Source organism: Syngnathus acus, chromosome 19 (genome assembly GCF_901709675.1).
Source record: "Syngnathus acus chromosome 19, fSynAcu1.2, whole genome shotgun sequence".
Lineage (NCBI taxonomy): Eukaryota > Metazoa > Chordata > Actinopteri > Syngnathiformes > Syngnathidae > Syngnathus > Syngnathus acus.
This window is the reverse complement of record NC_051103.1, coordinates 986,734-1,013,339: the sequence shown is the minus strand read 5'-3', so window position 1 is coordinate 1,013,339 and position 26,606 is coordinate 986,734. Positions and strand designations below refer to the sequence as shown.

Genomic DNA, 26,606 nt, shown 5'->3' with positions numbered 1-26,606 from the left:
ACAGGGACTGGAGACCGGGGAAGGTGGTTCAGCAAGTGAGCCACAGATCGTATGAGGTGGAGTTGGACTCAGGCGGGGTCCTGAGGAGGAATCGTCGCCACCTCAGACGCAGTCGCACAGGATGTTCTCCAACACAAGAGGCACCCACACAAACACCCACGGAGGGGGCCACATCATCGGATACCCCACCAAGGGAACAAGGGTCACACACCAGATCGGGTCGGCAAGCTATCAGACCCCACTACCTGAAAGACTATACAGTATGAGAAAAAAAAAGAAAAAAAGTGTTTTATACATTGGAAATGTTGTGGTTACACTCCTGAAATGTAATGTGTTTTGAACTGTGAGCCTAGTATTGGTTGTGTTTCTATAGATGTGTTCTTTTAGGCTTGTTGTTCCACTTAATGCCCTACATTCAAAGGGAAAACCTTAACTTGAAAAAAGAAAAAGAAAGATGTAACAATAGGATTGTTTATTTGTGAGCATTGTGTTCCATGGGGACCACTTTAAGTGAGACACGGTCCGTTAGAAAAGTGTGACCGGACGGTAACCTGTAGCGTGTTGACAGAGCAATAAAGAAAGACGTTTAAGTAAGCAAGAACAACTGCTTTAAACTTACATTATGTACAGTCAGAAACAGATACCACCTCCCTTTGATTTTCCGGTGAGCTCCGCGCTGCGATCTGCACGCATTAGCCGAAACCCAGCTAACTCCACGGCATGGTGGGGGGTGCGTCCGTCAAGCCACGTCGCAACGAAGCACAGCGCGGTGGATCTGCTCAAGTCCGTGTTCCTTGAAGTGAGGAGCAGGACTGCTTGTGCAATTGATGGTGGTGGTTATTGATTTTTATTCAAAAACAATATTTTTTGCCAAATTACAATGGACTAACGTGCCCGTTCAAATGGGTACCACCAGAAATGAAACTGCATTGATAAACGAGGGCTTAAATGTGATTGTCTGTCTGCACTCGGCATAATTTCTCTGTTTATGTGAACATGTTCACATATATGTCGGTATGAATTATGTGAACGTATGACTGCTGCACGGAGTATGATATCGGCGGCTATCCGTTGCAATATTGATATTTTCACAGAAAGAATGCTCCGCTTTCGCAGAGCATAAAAAAAAAAAATTGAAATAGACTCTTGTTCCTCCCCATGGAAATCTTTAGTAAAAGGCGAAAGATTTATTCGATCTGAAGAGAAACGAGTGATCTGAAAATCTGAGTCAAAACGGGCCACCCCACTGCTGGTCTCACCAAATTCACAGGCGGTCTCACACTCAAATTGCAGCAACCATTCCTTCTAATACAAACAATAGACGTTCATAGATTTACTATACTTAGAAGGACTCAACCTAAATAGAAGGTTTAAACGAGTATTTTGTGTTCATTAATGTCTCACTTACTTTAAACCTTGTTGGCGCACAGCATTGTAGGTACTGGATCGAACACTGACGGCGCTCGTTCTTTCAAACAGCGTCACCTATCGATTGGGCGTCTATTTTGAGTATTGAAGGTAAAAACAGTTGTATGTCTTGGTACGTGTACTTTTGGTATGAGAGAACGGGAAATGATCCCATCTCTGTGTTTTATTTGAAAATGTGAAATTTCATTATTTTATTCAACACAAATCGAGAAACAAAATACGATCGTAATTTCCCAAATTATTTCTCAAATTTCGGAAATGCTCTATATCTCTCTTGTGTCGCAAATAATTGAGGCTTTTGACGTTGCTGGCATTGTTTGGAGTGTAATTCACCTCCACTGCGATGGTGGCGTTCGATATTTGACATTTGAATATAAATCTGTCATTTTACTTTAGGAAGTAAAAGTTGTTTTCTAGAAATCCATACTTTTGATGTATGAGGAACAACAATCAGGCGCATTCTTCAAAAAGACAGACCTACAGCCGACAAAAAGGTTTTGATACGTTCATATCATGTAACGAGTCAGGAACGTAGTAATTACATATTATTTTGCATTGACTAATTTGGTTAATACAGTTTAGCAAGCAAATGCACATTTCCAGAGTACAGTTAATAACATGCTCAAAAGCGTTCAGTGTGTCACAGCATCGCAGACCTAAACTCCATGTGCGTACTACTGCGCGTGATTTTTGTTTTAATCAGACAGACCAGGGGAGAGCGCGAACGCAGTCCACCACTGTTGTGTTTATACGGAGTAGAGATGAACGCTAATGCAACTTCTTTTTTCAGCAACTTTTAATTTTCTCCCCACTCGTGTCTCACATAGCAGTACAATGCCCCTGGCGCACCACAGAGCCCCCAACTGTCAACATTATGCGAGACCTCCAATAACACACTATATAATATTATAGTTTCAACATACGATAATACCACATCTCCCTTTTTCCAGAGATCATAGGGTAGACTGCCTTTGTTTCGTCAGACCTTAGAGGATTATTCTGCCTCTTGTGTAGAAAGGTCTGTTCCTAACCTTTGCCAAGTTTCAGGGCACCCTGATGGCATGAGTGACTCTTTTGGGTTGTGTCGCTCTTGTATGCATGTCCTGCAGTTCAGTATTATTTCGTTCACTTGCTGGCTGAGTCCCGGCCACCACACAGATTGACGTGCACGTGCTTTACATTTCACGACACCTAAGTGTCCTTCGTGTAATTTGAATAGCACGTCGTTCCTCATTGCAGAAGGTATTACCAGTCGTGTAATTTAGCAGTAAGCCATCTTTCACTGTTAATGTAGCTCGCTCCGGCCAGTAGTTTTTCAGCGCTGGTTCCTGTTTTGCATGTGCTGGCCATCCTTCCATGCACATGGTCATGACACGCGAGCAGACACTGTCGGCTTTCAACTGCTCTTTCAGGTTTTCTGTATATGATGAGCTGACAGGTAGACTCTCAGTGACACAGTCACAAATATGTTTGTGCTCTCCATCAGCTCCTGGTCATCAGTGGACATGCGTGATTTTACAGGTGCACGTGAAAGTGTGTCCGCTGTCCAAAGCGACTTTCCTGGTACGTGCATGATGGAGTATGAGTAGCGCATCAGCCTCATCCTGAAACCCTGTGGCAAAAGATCCAGTGCTTGGGGTCCGAGCAGGCTGAGAAGGGGTTTATGGTCGGTCTCCAGGCAAAACTCCTTTCCGATGAGGAAATCCCGAAACCGTTCACAGGCCCATGTGAGGCCCATGTGAGGCCCAGAGCCTCCTTCTCCACCTGTGCGTATCGTTGCTCAGTTGGAGTGAGTGACCGTGATGTGTAAGCCACAGGCTTCCATCCTTCCCCCCATTTCTGGAGAATGACACCCCCCAACCCATACCATGATGCATCAGCAGATACTTTGGTGTCTCTGCCCGGGTCATACATAGCCAGCAACGGAGGAGAGGACAGAGCTTTCTTTAGGTCTTCAAACGCTGCTGCCTGGTCCACGTCCCAGACCCAGCAGTTTTTCTTTGAGAAGAGGTCACGGAGCTGTTTATCTTTTTCAGCTAGCTGGGGAATAAACCTTCCCAGCTGGTTGACCATGCCGAGAAAACTCCTTAATTCACTAGCATTTGTGGTCTCTGTCATGTCTGTGATGGCCTCTGTCTTTCTTGGGTCAGGGCGGATGCCTGCGGCTGTGATGATATGGCTCAGGAAGACTACTTCGCTCTTGGAGATTTCACACTTGTCCACAGTCAGTGTGATGCCTGCTTTTTCTAGTCTTTGTAGCACGCCATTAAGTCGAGTGTCATGCTCTTCCTGGTCCCGCCCCCACACCAACAAATCATCGATGTGACAAACCACACTGTTGAGCCCCTCTGTGATCTCCGCCATCCTGCACTGGAAATGTTTGGGCGCAGAAGCGATGCCAAATGGAAGGCGGTTAAAGTGGAACCGTCCGAAGGGCGTTATGAATGTAGTGTACTTGGCTGACTCCTCCGTTAATGGAATCTGCCAAAAGCCCAAGTTGGCATCCAACTTGCTGAACAGTTTTTCTCCAGTAAGCGTTCCCAGGCTTTGTTCCACAGATGGGAGAATGTATTTTCCACGGCACAGATACACATTCAAGCCGGTTAAATCCACACACAACCGCACCTTTCTTTTGTCCTTTTTGGGCAAGACCGCCATGCCGGCACACCAATCATTTGGCTCCTCCACCCGGCTGATGACGCCCAGAGCTCCCATGCGCTGCAGCTCTCTCTTGACTTCACCCACCAGAGGTAGTGGAATCCTCCTGGGGTTTTTTACTGAATATGGCACGGCACCTGGCTTGAGCTTTATGGTGTATGGTTGTTGTAGCTTACCCAGACCGCTGCGCAACTTGGGTTAACTTGCCTTGAGGGTCTCCTTGTCTATGCTGTCGACTCGGATAAGCAAGCCAAGGGCTTTAATGGCTGGCAACCCGAGCAATGGCGTGCTCAGGATTTGAACAACATAAACACAACATTCTCCATGGTCTGCTTGGCTCCTTTCCTCAGCTGCAGTCTGGTGAACCCTGACACGTCCAGTGGAATCCGTCCTGGACCCAACAAGGGTTTTTCTGGCTTTTTGAGAACAGGCTGCTTTGTGTTGGAAAATATGTTTTTAAACTCAGTCTGTGATACAGCAGTAACATCCGCACCAGTATCGAGTTTGAAGGTGACATTTTTGTCTATTAGGGTTATATCAGCAGTCCATGTATGGCTATCTGATGTCACTGAGCCCAGAAAGAGTAGTGACCTTTTTTTCCACACGTGTGGCACTTGGCATCGTTGGCAGGGCGCCACCACATTTGTAGCACTGGGAGCCTTTTTGGTTTATGTTGCTGAGTGGCTTAGCTCCATTACTTTTGAACTTATTGAATCTTGGCTTTTCTTTTTGCTTTCGGCCTTTACATACTCTGTCTACAGAGCAAACATCTGCTTTACCCCACTGATTAGCTCATCATGCAATGTCCCATAATTACAGTGTTCAGCTAATGCATACAGAGTGGTGACAAATGCATCAACAGTCTCATTTGTTTCCTGTTTTCGCATATTAAAGCGTGCTCGTTCATAAACAATGTTCTTTTTCACTATAAAGAACGAGTGGAAACCATCTCTCACTTTAATGTAGTCACGCTGGTCTGCTTCAGTGACCTTCAAGCCTCTCAAAACGTCATCTGCTTCGTCTCCCATACAGTATATCAAGGTATTCACCTGATTTTCTTCGGAGTTTGCTGTTAAGTTGCTTGCCTGACGGAATCGCTCATGACTCCTTATCCATTTTGTCCACTCGTGCGGCTTGGAAAAATCAAAGGGCTCCGGTGGTTGAATGCTAAACGTAGCGCTGGCTGTGTTAGCCATCATGCTAGCTCCTTCCCCACTCCGCTCGTCTTCTCCGTCACTCATTTGTCTTCCTCACCCGTCTCGTCCTTTCCCTCCGCGGTGGACGTTTCTCCATGTGGGTTACTGTTTCACAGCACTTCTGACACCATGTTGTGTTTATACGGAGTAGAGATGAAGGCTAATGCAACTTCTTTATTCAGCAACTTTTTATGTCCTCCCCACTCGTGTCTCACATAGCAGTACAATACCCTGGTGCACCACAGCGCCCCCAACTGTCAATAATTATGCGAGACCTCCAATAACACACTATATAACAGGGGTCTCAAACTCCAGTCCTCGGTGGCCGCATTACTACATGTTTTCCAAGTTTCCCTCGTTAAACACACGATTCAAATGATCAGTTCATCCTCACGTTCTGCAGGAGCCTGATAATTGAATCAGGTGTGTTTAACGAGGGAAACTTGGAAAACATGTAGGAATGCGGCCCCCGAGGACTGGAGTTTGAGACCCCTGCTATATAATATAGTTTCAACATATGATAATACCACAGCAGGGTTGAGAATCTTGCGCGGATCCGCGGATTTCCGTGTTTTTTTCCGTCGGGAATATCATTTTTGTGAATCGTGTAGATCCGTTGAGAAAATTGTTTTTATATGGGGGGGTTGGCAGCAGTATTGCGACAACAACTGAATTATTTTCGGCAGCATTTTGGCGCTACTTTCGTCACATCATTTGCCTACTCATTTGCCTGATTAGCAAAGGTTTTAGCCAGCATGCCGAAGGTTTTAGAGAAAAAAGACGAGGATCGTGCCAGGGAAATAGACAAGTCAAACGGGATCACGAACTGCTTCAGATGGGCATGGCTCGAGAGCAGCGTCATTTTACAACTCGGAACACAAAGACGCTTTTAAAGCAATGCGACAGTGAGCGTCCGGCGCGCTGCGGTTGCGCGATCGGAATATATTAAGCTCCCTGCGCACTTAGGTCCTCTTGAATATTGGAAAGTACATCAGGAGTTTAAAAATATTTTCTAAATTTCAGTGACGGCTCTGTCACAATAATGCAACCAGCGCGGTGCAGTTGCGCGGTCGGCAACGCGCTACTGTTGCGCGTTCGGCGGTGCGCTGCAGTTGCGGGATCGGACAAAAATCCGCAAATGAAAAAATGCTTAAAAAAAGTCTTGGAACGGATTAAAAATGTTCCATTATTTGTAATGGGAAAAATAGATTCGGAATTTGACGATTCGCTTCTCGAACCGCCTTCTGGAACGGATTGTGGTCGAAAACCGAGGCTTGACTGTATTAGTATATTCACCTTGGCAGCCCACCAAGCAGGAATATTTTTTTAACAAAACTGTTGAAATCGAGTGATGAAATTAATGGTTTTGGGGTTGCTCTACTGCCAAAATCCAGGAGTTTCCAGGGAGCTTTTCCCCCTGAGCCCCCTCTGGGGCGTTGCCCCTGGCCCTCTGCGGCCCCCAAGTGGGGCCTGTGGGCCCTGTGGCCCCCAATAGGGGCCTGTGGCCCCTGCATCCCCCTATAGAGGCTTTGCAGCTGACGTCATCAAGCTACCCACATTAGCTTGGCGGCCATCTTGGCGGTCAACTTTTCAGTGCCGGTCTACGACTCACACACGCTTTCTTGTTATATCTGCTGCTATTTGAGCTTAAAAATGCCGGATACCTGCTGTGCTGTTGGATGTAGCAATAGACGAGGCGATAAACCAAATCTTAGCTTCTATAGATTTCCGGCGAACATGAAAAAACGTGATAAATGGATCGCGGATATTCGTCGTGAACGATGGAAACCTACGATTTACACAAGGATATGCAATGAGGACTTCATATCAGGTATGTAAACAAACTATTCACCCCTGATTTGTTTCACAAAATGTGAAATAATACAATATGGGATGATACAAATATGATTGTTGAAAATGCTGGGTGCATTTTTAGAAAGGCAGCAAGAGCAGCAAGGCAGGGAATGGGATGATTTCTTCAGTTCACCCCCCCGTTTTTATTTTGTGTTTATTTTTTCATGATGCTTCATCTGATTGGCTTGAAAACGTTATCAATGTAAATATTGAACTTCATATTGGAATTGAACAATTAATTCTCGAGTGAATGCATTAGGAAATTTCCCCAAAAATTATTATGAACCTTGTGAAACAATTTTTTTTTAATGTAGCATTTTTTAACAAGAGGGTTTTTGTTACTTCATTTGGCACAAGGTAAAATCTACATTGGTAAAGTTTTCAAGCCATTGGCACAAGGTTAAAATTTTTATTGGTTAAGTTTTCAAGCCAATCAGATGTGGCATCATGCAAAAATAAACAAAAAATAAAAATGGTAGCAACTTGAACAGACAGGTACAGTATCTGAATGATCTCACTCTATTCAGTTTTTTAATATGTCAAGTTATGAAATGCCATTACAAAACAAATTGAACTGTGTATATCCCCTTCAACAACGTGCTTAATTATTTGGTAGTCATGATGAATAATGTGATTGTTTAATTGTTTCAGGTGCAAAAACCAAAGATCCACTATCCCCAGACTATGTGCCAAATATATTTGAGCATACCCAGTCACCTCACAAACGAAAACTCAAATGGTGACTACTGCCACACAGACGGCTATCACTGGGGAAGCAATGGATTCCCTCACTGCAGAGTGTAAAAATCTGCGTGCAGAACTTGATGAACTGAAGGACAGTTTGAAACGCTGTACATGGAATGAAGAATCTTTGAGACATTGGTCCTGGTCGTTGCCTTAAAATTCGAGGCCGTAATTCGCCCAGCTCTTTGTTGAAACCAAGTTGTTGATGTTGCTTGGCCCCTGGACTCTTCTTCAACCGCAGATATCTGAAAAACATTTTAATAAAAATTGTTTTCACTATGATTAGATTTGTAACAGGTTGGAGAACAATAAATTATTTATGATATATATATTAATTACTGAGTGCTGAATGTGAACATGTTTCACCCAATCCAGCCATGCAGGTACAGTGGCAGCACAGCAGGATCTGACCATCTTTCGCTATTGCTACCCAAGGTCTGAGGGGAGGATCATTCATCCGTTGAGTGTTTTACCTGAAACAGATAATATGACATACCTTATATTATTATCAGTCCCTAATTTGGATATAATATACAAGCCTAGACCTCTTACTGTCCATTTATGCATATTTTACCTGCCATTTGGTAAGTTTTCTCATGAATCATTCATTTTTGAACAAGAGGCCTTTTGTAATAAAAAAAAGCTTAACAATGTGAGTTTTCGTTAGAATCACTTCAGTAGTTTTTTCACAATCACACTGTTACTGCCACGTGCGTGCTTTTTCCTTACCTTGGTCATGAGAAGAAATCGATTCTTGTTTAGGATCTGCCATATCAGCCCATCATGCACAAAACCTGCTGTAAAATACTTGTAGGCATCCAGACACTTGTATGCCTTAAGGTCCTTTTCAGTGTACGGAGATGGTGAATCGACGAGGTAATTATAAATATCTGGATATGAGAGTTCAGGCAGGTCGGCTGTTGCAAAATGCTCGGGCGATTTTAGCATGCTTCTCGGTAAAAGGTACGGATCCGTTGTGCCAACAAGGTTCAACTTCTCTCTGTAACGTTTCTTGGATTCTTCATCCAAATGCCCAACTTCGTTGGATAGCAAATCAGCCATAATTCGGATGAAATCGGTGAAAATGTAGCGCAGAAATCAAACGATCTATACAAACACGTAGGAACGAGCTGACGAGTTGACCGCCAAGATGGCGGCATAACACAAAATCACGTGATAAAACCACGTGACTGCAAAGCCTCTATTGGGGCAAGTGGCCCCCGGCCCACTGCGGCCCCCATTGGGGGGGGCCTGCAGCCCCCTGGCCCCCTGCGGCAACCCCTAACCCCAACCCTACCCCCCCCCCCCCCCCCGAGTGGGGCATGTGGCCCCCATACCCCGGCTACTTTTCAGTGTTTTTTTTCATTTGCCGTTCTCATCCCTGATGTTTAGCTCTGCTTCAAAATGAGGCTTGTCATCTTTCTTTGGTAACTGTGATTTCTTCTGTGGCTCATCACCTGACACCTACCCACAGTTTGCGGTATATTTGTCTCCCTAGACTCAATATATATATTTGTGTGTGTATATATAAACAGTGATCTCCACAGTACCACCATCATGTGTTCTTTTTTTTTTTAACAACCATTACTTCTAGAACATTCCTTGAAAATAATATGTCCCCATCAGTGAGCTGTTTTAGAACAGGCCTGTTGGCTACTCATGTGGTAGTTGGAGGCTGCCTTTTGCTGATGGGCACAACTGTAGTGTCCCTGCTAATGCGAACTTCCTGTGTTGCAGAGAAGAACCAGCGGACACACGTAGTCATTGCCTGTCTTTTTGTACCTTTAATCAGGATTCTGCTATTGGCTGTAATGAAGATTTGGCACACAAAACGTTTGTATATTCCTGAATTGTAAAAGCAGTGCTTTCAGGCCTCCTCATTTTAACATTGTTTTAGTGATCAACACACCAAAACATCTGCAACAGAGAAAACTTGGCATTTTTTCTTTTGGTTTTTGTTGAACTTAAAACTGACATTGGAGGGGTCTGCAGCCCATCTCGGGCCATGGTAAAGGGGCTGATCAGAAACCAGTTTATGGGGACAAGGACCGGGTGGATGAACTCAATCTGTTCTTCAACAGATTTGATTCCGCCTCCCTCCCATCCCTTCACCTCGCTCCGCACCTCATTCTGCCACCTTCGACACTCCAGCCCCCACGCCAGCTCACCAACCCCCTCTCAACCCCCCGAAGTCACTCTTGTGTCTCCACTCCATCACCCCGGTCTTCCGACATCCCTCTCTCCTTTACAGATCTTCAGGTGAGGAGTCACCTCAGAAAGATCGAGGTAGGGAAGACCCCGGGCCCAGACGGCATCTGGCCGAGACTGCTCAGGGACTGTGCGGACCAGCTGAGTGGTGTGGTCAGGTACCTGTTCAACCTGAGCCTGAACAAGGTCCCAGGACTGTGGAAGACCTCCTGCGTGGTCCCTGTACCGAAGGTGCCGCGCCCCAAGGAGCCTAACCACTTCAGGCCTATTGCCTTGACTTCCCACCTGATGAAGACTATGGAGAGGATCATCCTGGGTAACCTGCGTTCACTAGTGGGAGCGCAGCTGGACCCCCTGCAGTTTGCTTACCAGCCTGGTGTTGGGGTGGACGATGCAGTGATTTATTTACTGCACAGAACACTGCTTCACCTGGAGGACAACAGGAGCACTGGGAGGATCATGTTCTTCGATTTCTCCAGCGCTTTTAACACAATCCAGCCGTCACTGCTTCGGGTGAAGATGGAGAAGGCGGGTGTGGACCAGCGCCTGGCTGCATGGACAACGGACTTCCTCACCGACCGGCCGCAGTATGTGAGGTTACATCGCTGTGAGTCCGACGTGGTGCGCTGCAGCACTGGTGTCCCCCAGGGTACGGTGCTCTCTCCTTTCCTTTTCACCCTGTTCACTTCAGACTTTACCCACGACACCGCTCACTGCCACATCCAGAAGTTTTCCGACGACACGGCCATTGTTGGAAATGTCTCGTAGGGGAACGATCTGTAATATAGATTGGTCATCAAGGACTTTGTCAGCTGGTGTGAGCTCAACCAGCTTCAGCTGAACACCAGCAAGACGAAGGAGTTGATTGTGAGCTTCGGGAGGACAGCACCCATCTTCAATCCGGTGAACATCCAGGGATCGGGCATTGAGGTAGTGGAGAACTACAAATTCCTGGGTGTTCGCCTTAACAACAAACTGGACTGGACTGATCATACCCACGCCCTGTACAAAAAGGGCCAGAGTCGCCTCCACCTGCTGAGGAGACTGAGGTCCTTCGGTGTGTGCAGGGCTCTCCTACGGACCTTCTATGACTCTGTGGTGGCCTCGGCCATCATCTACGCTGTGGTCAGCTGGGGTGGGGGCAGTACTGACTGGGACAGGGGGAGACTGAATAAGATGGTCAGATGAGCGAGCTCTGTTCTGGGCTGTCCCCTGGACTCCATTGAGGTTGTGGGTGAGAGGAGGACGTTGATTAAGCTTAAATCCATCATAGACAACACCTCTCACCCCCTCCCTGAGCAGCTCCTTTAGCGGCAGACTTTTGCACCCTCGGTGTAGGAAGGAACGGTTCCGCAGGTCCTTCATTCCGTCTGCTGTCAGACTTTACAACATGCATGCCACCTGATAAAATGAATGTGTTTCGTCTCGACTAGCAGCACTTGTGTTTATCCTTGTCTGTTATTTACCCTTTTTTGTAACTCTGGCACTTGTTTTATTCTTGCACTCGTATAATTCTTGCACTCATATGCGCTGCTGTGACAAGTGAATTTCCCCGCTGTGGGATGAATAAAGTTCAATCAATCAATCAATCAAGAGTTGGTTCAGACTGAAGTCAAGTTTTTGATTTCTAAAGCATGAAACATTAAATTGACTATGAAGGGACTCAAACGCTCAATCATCTGATCCGGAGTCAGACGCCTTATCCATGAGGCCACATCGCTATGTGAAAGACTCCAATTTGTAAGTGTGTCCTTGATAAGACTAAGAATTCAACGGCTCCCAACAAGCAGGGACGCCCAACGTGGGGCTTGAACCCACGACCCTGAGATTAAGAGTCTCATGCTCTACCAACTGAGCTAACCAGGCTTCTCCAATTAAGAATTGTTTCATTCTTTCACTTTTTTTTAATGGGTTTGGTTCACGAAAACCAGCAGCCACATTTTAAATCTAGCCTCTGAAACACATTCGTTGATAAGACTAAACATTTAAAGGTTCCCAACAAGTGGCAGCTGTCCAATGTTGTCTCTAGTTGGAAACCCCAGCCCAAGTTGGAAACCCTAATTGGAAACCCTTGCCCCAGTTGGAATTCCTAGTTTGAAACCCTACCCGGAGTTGGAACCCTAGTTGGAAACCCTAGCCCTAGTTGGAAACGCTGGCCCTAGTGTGTAATAGAGAAAGCATTTTTTCTTTTGTTTTTTGTCACTTTGTTGCACTGAAAACGGAGATTGGGGGGGAGTCAGCACAACAACAAAAAAGAAATCAGAAACCAAAACCCTTTCTGACAGTATACAAGAGTTGCTTCAGACTGAAATAAAGTCGTTGATCTCATGAATAATATTAAATTGACCATGAAGGGACTTGAACCCTCAATCTTCTGACCCGAAGTGAGACGCCTTATCCATTAGGCCACATAGCCATGTGAACGACTGTACCAAGTGAAACATGGCAACGACTTCTGATGACTGCAGCCTTTTGTGGCAAGTGAAGTTCACAATTGTTCCAGACATAAATGGCCTGTGGATTAATCCATTTACAGTAAAAGAGAATTGTAATGCAATTGACATATTACCTTGTTAGTGCAAGTGGTCGTGCATCAGTCTCAAAATCTGAAGGTTGTGAGCTCGACCCTCATACGGGGCGCTGTTTTCCATAGTCCACAGAAAAATCATTGTCAATTTCAGAAGATAGTAGGTTGCTCAGAATAGAATAAAGTTTTCTGTCTGTGAAGTTGAAATGGCCGGCGGTTGAATCAATTTTACAGTAAAACTATTGTTAACTATTCATGGCCTCGTTAGCGCAGGCGGTAGTGCGTCAGTCTAGTAAACTGAAGGTCGTGAGTTCAACCCTCACACGGGGCTCTGTTTTATTTAGTCCTAACCCTAACTCGAGCCCTTGTTGGAAACCCTATCCCCAGTTGGAAACCCAAGTTTGAGAATGCTCAGACAAAAGTAACTTTTTCTTTCAATGAAGTTCAGTTTGATGGAAATGGCCGGTGGTTCAATCTTTTTTGCAGTAAAATAGAATTTTAAGACAGGTGTCACAAAGTCTCGTTGGCGCAGGCGGTAGCGCGTCAGTGTCGTAATTTGAAAGTCGAGAGTTGGATCCTCACACGGTGCATGATTTATATCCAGTCCAACCCTAACTCTCGCCCTTCCTGGAAACCCTAGTCCTAGTTGGAAAGCCTAGCGCTAGCCTAGTTAAGTTTGATCAAAATGGGCGGTGGTTGAATCAGTTTTACAGTAAAAACAATTGCACAAAATGCAAAAGCATAGTGTCGTTGGCGCAGGTGGTAGCGTGTCAGTCTCATAATCTGAAGGTCGTGAGTTCGACCCTCACACGGGGCATACTTTTATATAGTCCTCACTCTAGCCCTAGTTGGAAACCCTCATCCTCGTTGGAAACCCCAGTTGGAAACCCTGGCCACAGTTTGAAACCTTAGTTGGCTTCCCTAACCCGAGTTGGAAACCCTAGTTTCAGAATGCTCAGACTTAAAGTCACTTTTTCTTTCTGTGAAGTTCAGTTTGTTTGAAATGGCCGGTGGTTTGATCAATTTTACAGTAAAAAAGAATTGTAAAACTGCAAATGCACCTCATTAGTGCAGGTGCTAGCATGTCAGTCTCACAATCTGAAGGTCAAGAGTTCGGTCCTCAGGTGGGGCAGACTTTTTATATACCTAGTCCAAACTAGCCCTAACCCTAACTCTAGCCCTAGTTGGAAACCCTAGTCCTAGTTCGAAACCTTAGTTGGAAACCCTACTTTCAGTAGGGAGCAGGTTGCTCGGACTAAAATAACGTTTTCTTCTTTTAAGGGGTAGGGCAGCAAAGTAAGCAGGGATTGTGAATATCAGCAAGCACAGGTTGCTCGACTGGAGTCAAGAGAAACAAATTAAAAATTGTACAAAATTTGCCTCTTTCTTTTGGCTTTTGTCAATGACATTTGTGGTCATCACAACAAAGATCCAAACAGCACACAAACAGTTTACCGTAATTTCCGGACTATAAGTCGCGTTTTTTTTCATAGTTTGGGTGGGGGGGCGACTTATAGTCAGGAGCGACTTATATATGTTTTTTTTCACAAATTTTTACTTGATCATTAACACATCACTTACTTACAAGTATAGTTGACCACTTCACATGTTATTTTTAGTATAGTTGATCACTTCACATGCTTTGATATCTTTATCTTGAACATATTCAAAACATGAAAAATAGAGAGAAAAAATCAAATAAAGTAATTAACACTTTAAAGCGCCATATCCTCTGGACATGTCCTCTGTCACCAGGATGACACCCCGCTCACTCTTTGTTCGATCCTCTGCCCTCTGGGAAGAGGTACAGGAGCCTGCGCTCCCGCACCACCAGACTCACCAACAGCTTCGTACTCCAGGCTGTTAGGATCCTGAACTCTCTCCCCCCTTCTGCGTAGCGTCCTGTACTTTTGCACTATATTCTGACTGTCTGCTGAATGCACACTTGCTCCGTTTTGCTCCTCTTATTTATTTATTTATTGTGTTATTTGTTTATTTATTATTTATTCATCACTCTTATTATTCATTGTTTGTGCCTTCTTGTTTTTATTTTGTGTTGTTTGCTTGTATGTATGTCGTGTACTATGTCTTGTCACCATGGTTATAGTGGAAACGTCATTTCGATTTCTTTGTGTGTCTCGGCATGTGAAGAGGTTGACAATAAAGCAGACTTTGACTTTGACATAAAGGACGAGAAATTTGATCGATGGATTTAATGATTTGGAGTGACACAAATGGTTTGATAATATGGTTGTTTAGTGATAGTTATTTAAAATATAGTTTATATATCGTTGTATGGGCCTGTGGAATAATTTGAACTGCGGCGCGGCACACAGCATTGTTGACAAAGGACGATCGATAAAAGACGAGAAATTTGATCGATGGATTTAATGATTTGGAGTGACACAAATGGTTTGATAATATTGTTGTTTATGTGATAGTTATTTAAAATATAGTTTATATATCGTTGTATGGGCCTATGGAATAATTTGAACTGCGGCGCGGCACACGGCATTGTTGACAAAGGACGATCGATGGATTTAATGAATTGGAGTGCCACAGATGGTTTTATAAACGTGTTATTTATGTAATAGTTTTTTTTAAATAACTGAATGTTACGTCAGGCCCGTTCTCAGCTCCTCGTTTGTGTTTGTCACGTTAGCATACCGTATCGTTTAGCCTGTTGTTGCTCGTTCATGTCTGTTCTTGGTGTTGGATTTTGTCGAATAAATTGTCCCCCAAAATGCGACTTATACTCCGGAGCGACTTATATATGTTTTTTTTCACATTTTTGGGCATTTTATGGCTGGTGCGACTTATACTCCGGTGCGACTTATAGTCCGAAAATTACGGTACCTATATTGTCCTCTTTCAATTTGATGATACACTAGACATGAAGATCTGTTTAGATTTGAAATCTTATCCATTAGGCCAGATAGCCATACAGGAAATTCTGACAAGTGATAGCAGTGCAATGATTTTTGAGCATATACAGTAAATCTACAGCCTAGATTCAAGTGAAGTTAAGATTAAGGGGTTCAAGTCCCTTCATTGTCAATTTAATGAATGTCAAGAGGAAAGTAGCCTAGTGGATAATGTGTCTAACAATAAATAATAGTTTTTGTTTTGTTTCTGCATTACCCAATACATCTCCTTCACATTGTGACACATTCTCCCATTATCTGTCTGTGTTAGGTAGAGAAAAATATTTTAAAGGAAAGGTAAGTATTGTTGTGTTGTGTTGTGTTGTATTGTGTGTTGTCATTACCGTATTTTTCGGACTATAGGTTGCGGTTTCTTTCATAGTTTGGGTGGGGGGACGACTTGTACTGAGGAGCGACTTATATGTGATTTTTTGTCACAAATTTAAAAAAAAAAAAAAAAAGTGAAACCGCGATAAACGAACCGTGATGTAGCAAGGGATTACTGTAGTTTGAACTGCAAGTGACGTCAGCGGCGCGGCGGTTGTTTACTTAAATGACAAAGATGACGAAGGGCCCCATGTACTACCGGCATCTTTAGTGGCTTTGCTTGTAAGTGACACGTAGGACGAAGAGTTTGAAGGATTTAATGATTTGGAGTGACACAGAAGGTTTGAAAAACTATTATGGGTTTTACGCGCGCCCGGTCCTACTCTATGGAGCTATCTTTCACCTCCGTGGATGAAGGTCGGAGGCCGGCGCTCGGTCGGGTGGCTGTCCGGGGACGGTGGATGGGGCTCGGACAGGGCTTTTACGCACGCCCGGTCCTATTCTATGGAGCTCTCTTCCACCTCCGTGGCTGGGAGTGCCACCTCCGGGGATGGAAGTCCACGCCGCCACACGCCTGGAAGTCGATGCCGGTGCTTGGGGCCGTGTGGCGGTGAACTATTTATGTTATAGTTATTTGATATATTTTATTTCGTGTAGTAACTTGTATATGTTTTTATCGTTACAGTTCAGTAGTTGTTGGCTAGTTGAACTCTTTTTTTTGTTAAATAAAGAGCCGTTTACCAAACCCACGTCTTTCCTGGTACTTTGTTAAGGCTAAACAATATTGTTATATATATATATTATATAATATATCCTCGCTGGTCTGTTAGCTTTTTGCTGCCATCTGTGGTGTTAGCGGGTCATTTTGGACCGTGTATTAAATCAGCCATAAAATACCCTAAAAACAATCTTTTATCATCCAATGTTTTTCTTAACTCTTGTTTAGCTGGTTGGGCTCCCTTATCCATGAAAATATTGGTTTTAATGTTTTTTTGTGGCCCCCTGGGCCTTTGGTTTAACACCATACCCCTAATTTTCAATGTCTAAAAAGTGGTCAAATGAACCTTAAGAGAAGAAGGCAACAAAATAATCAGATGTTCTTTTACCTGAGTGTAACTGAGAGATATTAAAACACATTTCTTAAATGTTCAACAAAAAAAAGATTTTCATTTTAATCTTATCAAATATAGTAACATCTATGGTGTTTCGGGTCATTTTGGACCTGTATATATTTACTTCAAGAAAAGGACAAAAACAAGTCTTTTTTTTCACACAATAGAACTTTAATACAATATTAAACAATATGAAAACCAGAACAGTCATAAATAATAAAAAATTACAATAAAACAAAGATTTGCAAGGTCAAATAAACAACAACCAATCGAGAAAATCACCAAAAGAAATCAAGTACTTGTTCTACAAATACTATGGGCAAAGAACATGCCTGTGTGTGTGTGTGTGTGTGTGTGTGTGTGTGTGTGTGTGTGTGTGTGTGTGTGTGTGTGTGTGTGTGTGTGTGTGTGTGTGTGTGTAGGTGTATGTGTGTGTGTGCGCACGCGTGCTTGTGTGTGTTTAGATGCATGTGTTGCAAACACTGTTAGCGTGTTCTTTGCAGATGTTTTTCTTGCAGGTGATGCACACTATGTATGTTTTTCTGTCCATACTGCTAGGGCAGACCTGACACCTCTTTCTTTTTGAGCGAGGTGGTCTCACTGGCTCTGTGGCTGTGGATGTGGATGGAGTGCTTGAGGCAGGACTGGTTGCTGAGGGGGAAGGTGATGCTGATGTTCTTCTGGTTGCTGTGGATGTGGATGGCGTGCTTGGTGAACCCTGAAGCTGTCTGACCAAGTCTGCAGCAACTCGGTCTCGGGGCACCCGTTCCCGTTGCTTGATGTGCGGCTGGATAAGGGAATTCCCGAGCTCCTCAATAAAAATTCTCCGCTTGGTGTTTTTGGTTGAATTCCACCCTTGGTCAATATGGGTCCACAACACAAATGCATTGTATGCAGACACATTGAGGATGTTGTAAAACACAACCATTGGCCATCTCCTGGTCATTCGCTGGCAAGTGTATGTGGCAGTCAGCTTGTTCAGATTGTCCACTCCTCCTTTGTTTTTGTTGTAGTCCAGGATGATGATGGGCTTTTTGTCTCTTCCTGATGACAGAGCAGCATCTTTGTGAAGAGTGGACATCAGTATCACATTCCGTCTTTTTTTTGGACAATATGAAACAACAGTGGTGGTATCTGTGAAAACAAATTTGGAGGAAAGTGGAGCCCTGTCCTTCACCAGCAACATTTCAGCGGGCAGCTCAGGTTTATTTTTTCTTACTGTGCCCACCATGGTGAGTTTCCTCTTGAGAAGTTCTTGTCCAAGGTCATAGCTGGTAAAAAAATTGTCACAAGTGATGTTGTGACCCTGCAGTCCAGTAGTCAAATCGAGAACTACACGTTTTCCTTGTTTTTTTTCAGGGATGCCGCTTGCAGATTTGCCTGTGTAAATCTGTAGGTTCCACGCATAGCTTGTTTTAGCATCACAGGCTGCCCAGATTTTTATGCCATATTTGCCTGGCTTGGTGGGCATGTATTGCCGGAATGGGCATTTTCCTCGGAAAGGGAGAAAACGTTCATCCACTGTCACCTCTGGCCCTGGGTTGAACATCTGTGGAAGGAGTTGCACCCATCTCTCCCAAACATCCCTGATGGGAGCAAGCTTGTCAGATTTTGCTCTGGTGTCTCGATTGTCAAATCGGAGGACTCCTGAGATCATTTGAAAGGTCTGAAGAGACATTGTTGCCCGGAAAATATGTCTGCCCGTTGATTTATCCCAGAGACTCTCAGTTGCCTCATTGCTGGATCTGTAAACTCCAGCAAGGAGTAGAACACCAAAGTAGGCATCCAGGAACGTCTCATCAATGTCTTTCCACGTGTTGGACTTTTTTCCCCTCAAGGTTTGTCATAGCAATTATGACTTTTTTTAGTGACAATGGCAAAAACAGATCAAAGCACGTCTTGATGTCACTTACTCTTGTCACAGCAAACCTCGTGACGCCTGGGGTCATTTTGATGATGTTTGCAGCAGCTGTCCTTCCATGCACATCAGGAGGAACTGTGCTCCAACGTATGTTGCCACATTTGGATTGGAATGATTCAGCAGGAGCAACTTCAGCACCAGTGACCTCCTCTTCAGACTCATCAGTTGTTTCTTCCAATTGGTACTCCACATCATCTTCGTCCTCAGAGGCCTGCTCATTTCCCTCGCTAAGATCCTGTGTGTCCTCTCCCTCATTTGCAGCAAAGATGTGATCCAAAGCTTCATTTACATTCAATCTTCTCTTCATTGTTGCGTCCTGTGAATTTGCAGCAAAGGTGTGATCCAAAGCTTCATTTGCAGTCAATCTTCTCCTTATTGTTGCGTCCTGTGAATTTGCAGCAAAGGTGTGATCCAAAGCTTTATTTACAATCGCTCTTCTCCTCATTGTTGCATGCTGGGAAATCGCGATGTGTACTCTGCAAGTCACAACCCCCGCACTCAAAAGCACCGCCCCCACACTCAAATGGCTCGCAAAAAGCCCCTAAATGAAGCTAAAGTGGTTGGACGAAGAGGCTGTTGGTTGATTGTGTGTTTATGATTTCATTGTTGGCATTTTTTATTGTTTTATAATCGAAAATTTTAACCGCTAAGAAATGACCCGAACAAGGCAAAACTAGCTTCTTTCACCAGAGCACTTTATAATTTAGTAAAAAAAATAAATAATAATAATTTTGTTTAAACGGAAGTCCCTGACAAAGTCAAAAAGCTTCAACGCAAAAAACAAATGTATGAAGTACTTTATGCATGCTAAAACTAGAAAAAAAACAATAATGACCCTAACAGGCCAGCGATACTAATCTGTGGAATAATGACGAGACTGACATCAGCGGCGCACGCGCGGCGTTGTTGACAAAGGACGAGGAATTTGATCGATGGATTTAATGATTTGGAGTGACACAGATGAAATAAAATGATACGACTGGCATAAAACCAAATATAAACCACATAAAAATAAAACGTTGAATTAGTGGGAGCACCGAGCTCTTTTCTCAGAAATGAGCCGTTCCCATCTAGGCGTAATCGGAGACAATGACACCCGAAGTGGTTAAGGTTTGTCTTTAAATGCAGGATGCTTGGTCTCCATGTGCCGAAGCAGGTTTGAAGGCTTCATTGCCTCGTTAGCTAGCCTTTCGCCACATATGCGGAGTGCACTTGGCGCGTCAGAGTCACCTGTGGCGATAAATCCATATTTTAAGTAGGACTCCAGAAATGTTCTTTTAAATGCAGCTTTCCTTTTCTTAGAAGTCGTAGCCTCTTCTTCTTCAGTGTCCTCATTGGACGTTTTTCCCTTTCCGAAGAAGCTTTCCAAACTTCTCTGTTTCTTGCTCATTTTTGCTTGCCTCGCAGGCTTGACTGTGGTGACACGTCACGTGACCGAGACGAGCGCCCTGTGTCAAGAGTCCTTATTTTTCAGATGCACCGACAGATGTAATTGGGAGAGATTCGCCAAATTTTTTATATTTTTCAAAATAAATTCTTACTCATTTTTGCTAGCTTTGCGGGCTCGACTGGGGAAACATGTCACGTGACCGGAACGAGCGTCTTAACCTGAATGAATTGATCGTCAATGAAAAAAAAAATATATATATATATAGTATATATTTTTATTTTTTTCCTGTGCGGCTTGGCGGCCCGGTACCAAGAGACCCACGGACCGGTACCGGTCCGCGGCCCGGTGGTTGGGGACCACTGGATTAGAGGACTTGATGAATTTCTAGCACTGAGCAGCAGAGTGGCGCAGCGGGAGCGTGCTGGGCCCATAACCCAGAGGTCGATGGATCGAAACCATCCTCTGCTATTTGGAGTTTGTCTGCTTTGGACCTTCTTTCAAGTAATGCTTTTGAGAAGAAATGTCGTGCGCATAATATTTTCCACGCGTTGGTTGTGCTGCATGGAAGTCGACCACCCATCCTCAATCCAAACAGTTTGTGAGGGATATATGTGCCTTCTTTCACCATTCTCAGTCCAAATACACAGTGTAGTTACCTATTAAATGGGTACTCCAGGTTAGAATAAAAGGCAAAGATTGATATTTCGCAAAAACCTTTGAAGGGTCTTGATACTTTACGGCTGCACTGACAGGATTTCGGCAAAAAGACCAGACCTGAATTGCTGCAGAAGTGGCTGTGGTGGGATTTGAACCCACAAGTCAGGAGTGACTGGAGCTTAAATAAACAACCGCTTAGACCGCTCGGCCACACTACCTAATTCCTGGGCTACTGCATGGAATTTTCTTGACAATTATATTAAAACTTTGGAATCGGAGGCTACATAGCTGGTTAGTGCTGTCCGACACCGCCTTGTTTATAATGTAACAAAGAAGAAACAACACGCAGAAGGCCTTGCAATCATCGACAAGAGCCAGCTACCCCGGAAAGCAAAAATTGCGGTGCATTGTACCAAAGGGCCATGTGGCCACTGAAGATGAGCAACATCAGCAGCGAACGGGCTGGACAGACTAAGCCAACTCCTACATTCGGAAATGGCTAGGTCTACCGAAATGTTTCTCTGACACAGGCTTGTTCGGGGCAACCGCGCTGCAACTGCCGATCCTGTCCATACCATGGCCAGGTTCGTTCTTGAGCTAAAAGGATCCTTGGATCCTACTGTGCGAAATGCACTCGTGGCGCTATCGGCAGGCTTCAACATCAGGAAAGAATTGGCAAGGTGAAAGAAGGGAGAGCGGGGCTTGGCTGGAGAGAGCCTCCACGATTCTGGTCCAAGGCCACAAAGAGGGGGACCCCTGTGCAGCGCACCTAACGCCAGCCTACAGCACCTACTGGCAGGCTGCACTGACACAGGCACGCTACAGATGCCGCCACGACCCAGTCCTGACGAAGCTGGCCGAAGTTCTCGAGACCAGCAGAAAAGAGACCAACAACCAGTCTGCAGCCATACAGCTCCCTGTCAGGTTTGTGAGGGCAAGGGAGAGCAGTCGAGACACCAGCCGACGAGGCAGTTTTCCGACAGCTGAAGTTCAATCGAATCAGGGAGAGCACGGACGCAGTTCCGCACTCTCACAAATTACGCAGTCGAGATTGAAATGAATTCCTTTATTGTCAAATTAACGCAGTGTTAACTGCGAAAATTAGTTCATACTAGGCATTCCATATCAATGAGGACAGGAAAAGGGTTCTCCCTCGCCGGTACGCTGGCACTGCATGCATATATTTTTTTCAAATTCAAGACATAGATGTTTTTTACTGGCGCACAACATGAGCCGTGCATGAACACCACCTTGTTCAAAGATTAAAACCAACACAATGCACGGATTCACGACAAATGACATACCAGCAAATCAGTGTGACTTCTGTGTTGCCTTTGCGAGACCAGTTCAGATATGCGCTATCACAAATTTATAAATCAGGTGTGTTCGGACCTCCGCAGTGGAGGCTCTGCTGAACCCCTGAGACCGACTCACCGAACCCCTAGAGTTTGACCGAATCCAGGTTAAGAACCACTGGTTTAGAGGCTGTCATTTCTGCAAAAGGAGGATCTACTAAATATTGATGTCATTTTTCTGTTGGGGTTTCCAATTGTATGCATCTGCCTACTTTTGTTTAAATAATGATTGCACACTGTCTGCAAATCCTATAAACTTCATTTCACTTCTCAAATATCACTGTGTTGATCACTGCCGTCATCCGCCATGCATGGATTCGGGCCATCTGATTGGTTCCTTTGCCCCCCCCATACACACACAGGAATTGGTTAGGACTTGATTAGTAAGTGTTAGGAATCGTTTTGGCTGTCCGTTCAGAGCAAGGAACAACCCACTAGCCCCACGGGAAGTTGTCATTTTCTGTAAGCTTGTGTGTATGTAAATTTGTCATGGTCCAACGTAAGACTGTTTAGGGTGAATAAAAATAACTGCAACAAGTTTATTCTGCTATTAACCAGATTCAAACTGGGATTGCAGCCGCCTCAATGCTATATTATGGCCAATATGCAGTTGCATGTTTAGGGTCTTTTCTCTAGGATCTTCAGCCACGACACCCAGGCAGACCATGAAAGAATGTTGATGTTAAAATGTTGGTGGAACTATCCAATAACTACGCAGATCCGATGATCCCTAAGACTTGAGATGAGACAAAATTGAAAAGGCTATTTGTTGACAGTGTCTGTGAGTTACTTCAACCCAAAAGTTCACATAAATTACACATAGCTAATGTTGACCACAAAATGGCATGTGAGCTGGCCAGGAGTCCTGGAATCTTCTGATCTGTAGACAGCTGCGTTATCCATTGCTCCATGAGCCCCACGGGAATATGTGTCTTGTAAGCTTGTGTGTAACACTTTTGCAAAAATGAAAAAAAAAAAAAAGAAAATGGGTGACATTATTTGAACATGCCATGATGCTTTATTCATTGTGCCACTCGCCCTACAAGTTTGTAGGTAAATTTTCTATTGACCGCAAACGTGTGGAAAATCGTCATTGTCCAAAAGTTAGCTGCTTAGCAATAGTGAGCAAGGGACAAATTCCACGCAGTAATTTGAGCATGCCATGACCCGGATTCGAACCGGGGTTGCTGCGGCCACAACGCAGAGTACTAACCACTATACGATCATGGCCAATATGCACAAGTACGCTACTGCATACAGGCCATGATCGTGTAGTGGCTAATGGATTCAAATCCGGATTATGGTATAATCAAATTACCTTGTTGAATTTGTCTGCTGGTCACTGTTGCTAAACAGCCTTCCTTTGGACAATGACAGTTTTCCACACAAGTTTACAGTCGATACAGTCTTGTAGGGTGAGTGGCGCAATGGATGACACATGACGGCAGATTCAAGTGATGAGAATCAAAACAACAGATTTAAGAGACTCAAGGTAAATTAACTCAACCCGTTTCGTTTCAATTGACAGCCCATGTGACATGCACCTCAGATGAAATGGAGCTAGTTGATTAACAGCAATGTTTTAACAAAGGGATCATCTGGGAGTTGAACCCCGGACCTCTCACACCCAAAGCAAGATTCATACCCCTAGACCACCGGTGTCAAACTCGAGGCCCGGGGGCCAGTTATGGCCCACCGTATCATTTTCTGTGGTATTTTTGAAATATTTGAAAAGTTTCCACTAGTCTGATTTGAAAAAACAATTATTTGTCAGTTTGTTTTGTAGCTTATACTGTATATAATATGAGCCGTTTATTTATTTGGGTTGACAGTCATAATGGCCCGTCGAGGGAAACTTTGACTACAATGTGGCCCGCGACAAAAATGAGTTTGACACCCCTGCCCTAGACCAATGAGCCTCAAAGAAAGCTCGCAGACCATGTTACATTCTGTGTAACATTGGCCTATCAAACAGTCCACACAACAATAGACAACAGTGTTTCAAAGAAGAGCTCGTCCGGGAGTTTAACCCGGGTAACCAAAGAACCCTAGGCGAGAATCATTCCCCTGCACCAATGAGCCCCATAGTAGACCAGCTGACCCCGTTACATTCCGATTGGAAGCCCATGTGACATGGACCTGAAGACTGAATGTCAGTGATTTATGGAATAAATGGAATCTGGTTGGCCTAAGGCTCCCAATTCCCCAACTTCAAACCCTAACGCTAACCCTCAAACCCTAACAATTACCAAACCCTAATAATTAACCCTTAACCTGCTAACCCGCCTACCATAACCCCCTCACCTTTAATCTCTAATACTCCCCCTAAAGGTAGTGCTCTCTAAACTTGAATGCAGGCATATGCGAACTGGACCAGCAGATTGCCCCATTTCAGAACTGTTTTAGAAACCTTTACAGACGGTTAAAATCCACATAATAGTTACGCGCGCATGTGTTCCGTGAGCGTTCTCGCCCCCCACCTTTCCTTTCTCCCGCCAAGTAGCAAATTGCCCCTCTACACAGAACAGTCCTCGTTAGTATAGTGGAGAGTATCTCCGCCTGTCATGCGGAAGACCGGGGTTCGATTCCCTGACGGGGAGTTTATTTCCTTGTGCAAAGTAGAATTTAAGCAGGTTTTCGACCCATGTGCGTTAACCTGTGTTTGCAGCAGAGTTATTGTATTGGTTTATATCATTACATCATAAGATGGCACCGCGGATGGGTGACTCGCTCTCTCCTACTTTTCGTTATTTTCTATCTTTTTAACCTCACTTTGAATCATACTTCCGGTTTGCCACGTAGAGCGCCGCAGCGTCACGAGAGAGACGATCTACATTCCAACATTTCTATATGTTTTTCTAGTTCTTTCGCGCTTTTTATGTTTTTTACTCCACTTTTGGGAGTTTACTATTGTTGAAAGTCGCGGACCGTCAATCCCTGCCATTTCAACCACGTCACTGTTTGGCTCTTAGCGGAGGCTTCGTGGCTGTTTGTCTACCGTCGATCATCGGACACGTAAGCATGGCTGCGGATCAAGAGGTTTGTACGGCTTTGTGCACCAATTGCACCCTTCTCTTAGATAGGTTGTCCCTGCTAGAGGGATGCAGACTGTAGTCAGCCCGCTAGCCCCGTTAGCATAAGCCCCAAGCGGCTTGCTAACCGCGATGAGCCAATCAAGACGTATAGCCGTCCCAAGCTATCTCGGTCTACTGGCTCTCGCGCCTTGGTGATGCGGAAACTATTATACATGCGTTTATTATGTCGCGCCTGGACTACTGTAACGCATTATCAAAGTCAAAGTCTGCTTTATTGTCAATTTCTTCACATGTCAAGGCATACAAAGAGATCGAAATTGCGTTTCCTACTATCCCACGGTGGAGACAAGACATATTACACCCAATTGGTCCACAGACAAATAAAACATTCAAGGAAACAATACACAAAGTAAAAATAAGAAGGCACATACCGTATTTTTCGGACTAAAAGTCGCTCCGGAATATACGTCGCATCAGACATAAAATGCACAATAAAGTGAAAATAAAAACATATATAAGTCGCTCCGGAGTATTAGTCGTATTTTGGGGGAAATTTATTTGACAAAACCCAACACCAAGAACAGACATGAACGAGCAACAACAGGCTAAACGATACGGTATGCTAACGTGACATAAACACAAACGAGAAGCTGAGAACGGGCCTGATGTAACAATAACAGTTATTCAAATAACTATAACATAAATAACACCTTTATCAAACCATCTGTGTCACTCCAAATTATTAAAGCCATCGATCGAGTTGGTTCTCCTTCATGTATACAAGTCCGACATCAGCGGCGCGTTACAGTTAAAAATTTTCTACAGGCCCATATAACAATATATAAACTATGTATGAAATGACAATAATATAAACAACAATTTTATCAAACCATCCGTGTCACTCCAAATCAATAAATCCATCAGAATCTTCGTCTTCCGTGTCATTTGAGAAAAAAGAAAAGAAAAGTTGACGCCGGAAAGACTACGTGTGCCACAGACGTCAGACTAGATATATTAAATAAATGTAATATAAACAACAATTTTAACAAACCATCCGTGTCACTCCAAATCATTAAATCCACCGGAATATTCATCCCGTGTCAAAAACCCCCAAAAATAAACAGATGGCGATTCCGGACCTACGTGCGGCGCTGATGTCAGCCTCGTTGTCAGTTGGCGGCTCCAATTATTCCACAGATCTACGTATATAACTATATTGTAGCGTTACCGAAGTACCAAGCAAGACGTGGGTTTGGTAACAGGCCGGCTC

The 26,606-nt window shown here is 44.2% G+C and overlaps 6 non-coding genes across 6 annotated transcripts; 3 read left to right on the top strand and 3 right to left on the bottom strand.

The window, feature by feature from the left end:
- Positions 1–1,100: 1,100 nt before the first annotated feature.
- On the bottom strand, positions 1,101–1,214 carry LOC119138865. Its single transcript, XR_005101268.1, has one exon. It is a non-coding gene; the product is annotated as a U5 spliceosomal RNA (small nuclear RNA).
- Positions 1,215–11,881: 10,667 nt separating this feature from the next.
- trnak-cuu lies at positions 11,882–11,954 on the bottom strand. The gene has a single exon. It is a non-coding gene; the product is annotated as a tRNA-Lys (tRNA).
- Positions 11,955–12,873: 919 nt separating this feature from the next.
- Positions 12,874–12,946, top strand: trnat-agu. The gene has a single exon. It is a non-coding gene; the product is annotated as a tRNA-Thr (tRNA).
- Positions 12,947–13,359: 413 nt separating this feature from the next.
- trnam-cau lies at positions 13,360–13,432 on the top strand. Its single transcript has one exon. It is a non-coding gene; the product is annotated as a tRNA-Met (tRNA).
- Positions 13,433–23,459: 10,027 nt separating this feature from the next.
- trnah-gug lies at positions 23,460–23,531 on the bottom strand. Its single transcript has one exon. It is a non-coding gene; the product is annotated as a tRNA-His (tRNA).
- A 1,298-nt stretch (positions 23,532–24,829) lies between these two features.
- trnad-guc lies at positions 24,830–24,901 on the top strand. Its single transcript has one exon. It is a non-coding gene; the product is annotated as a tRNA-Asp (tRNA).
- The last annotated feature ends 1,705 nt before the right edge of the window (positions 24,902–26,606 follow it).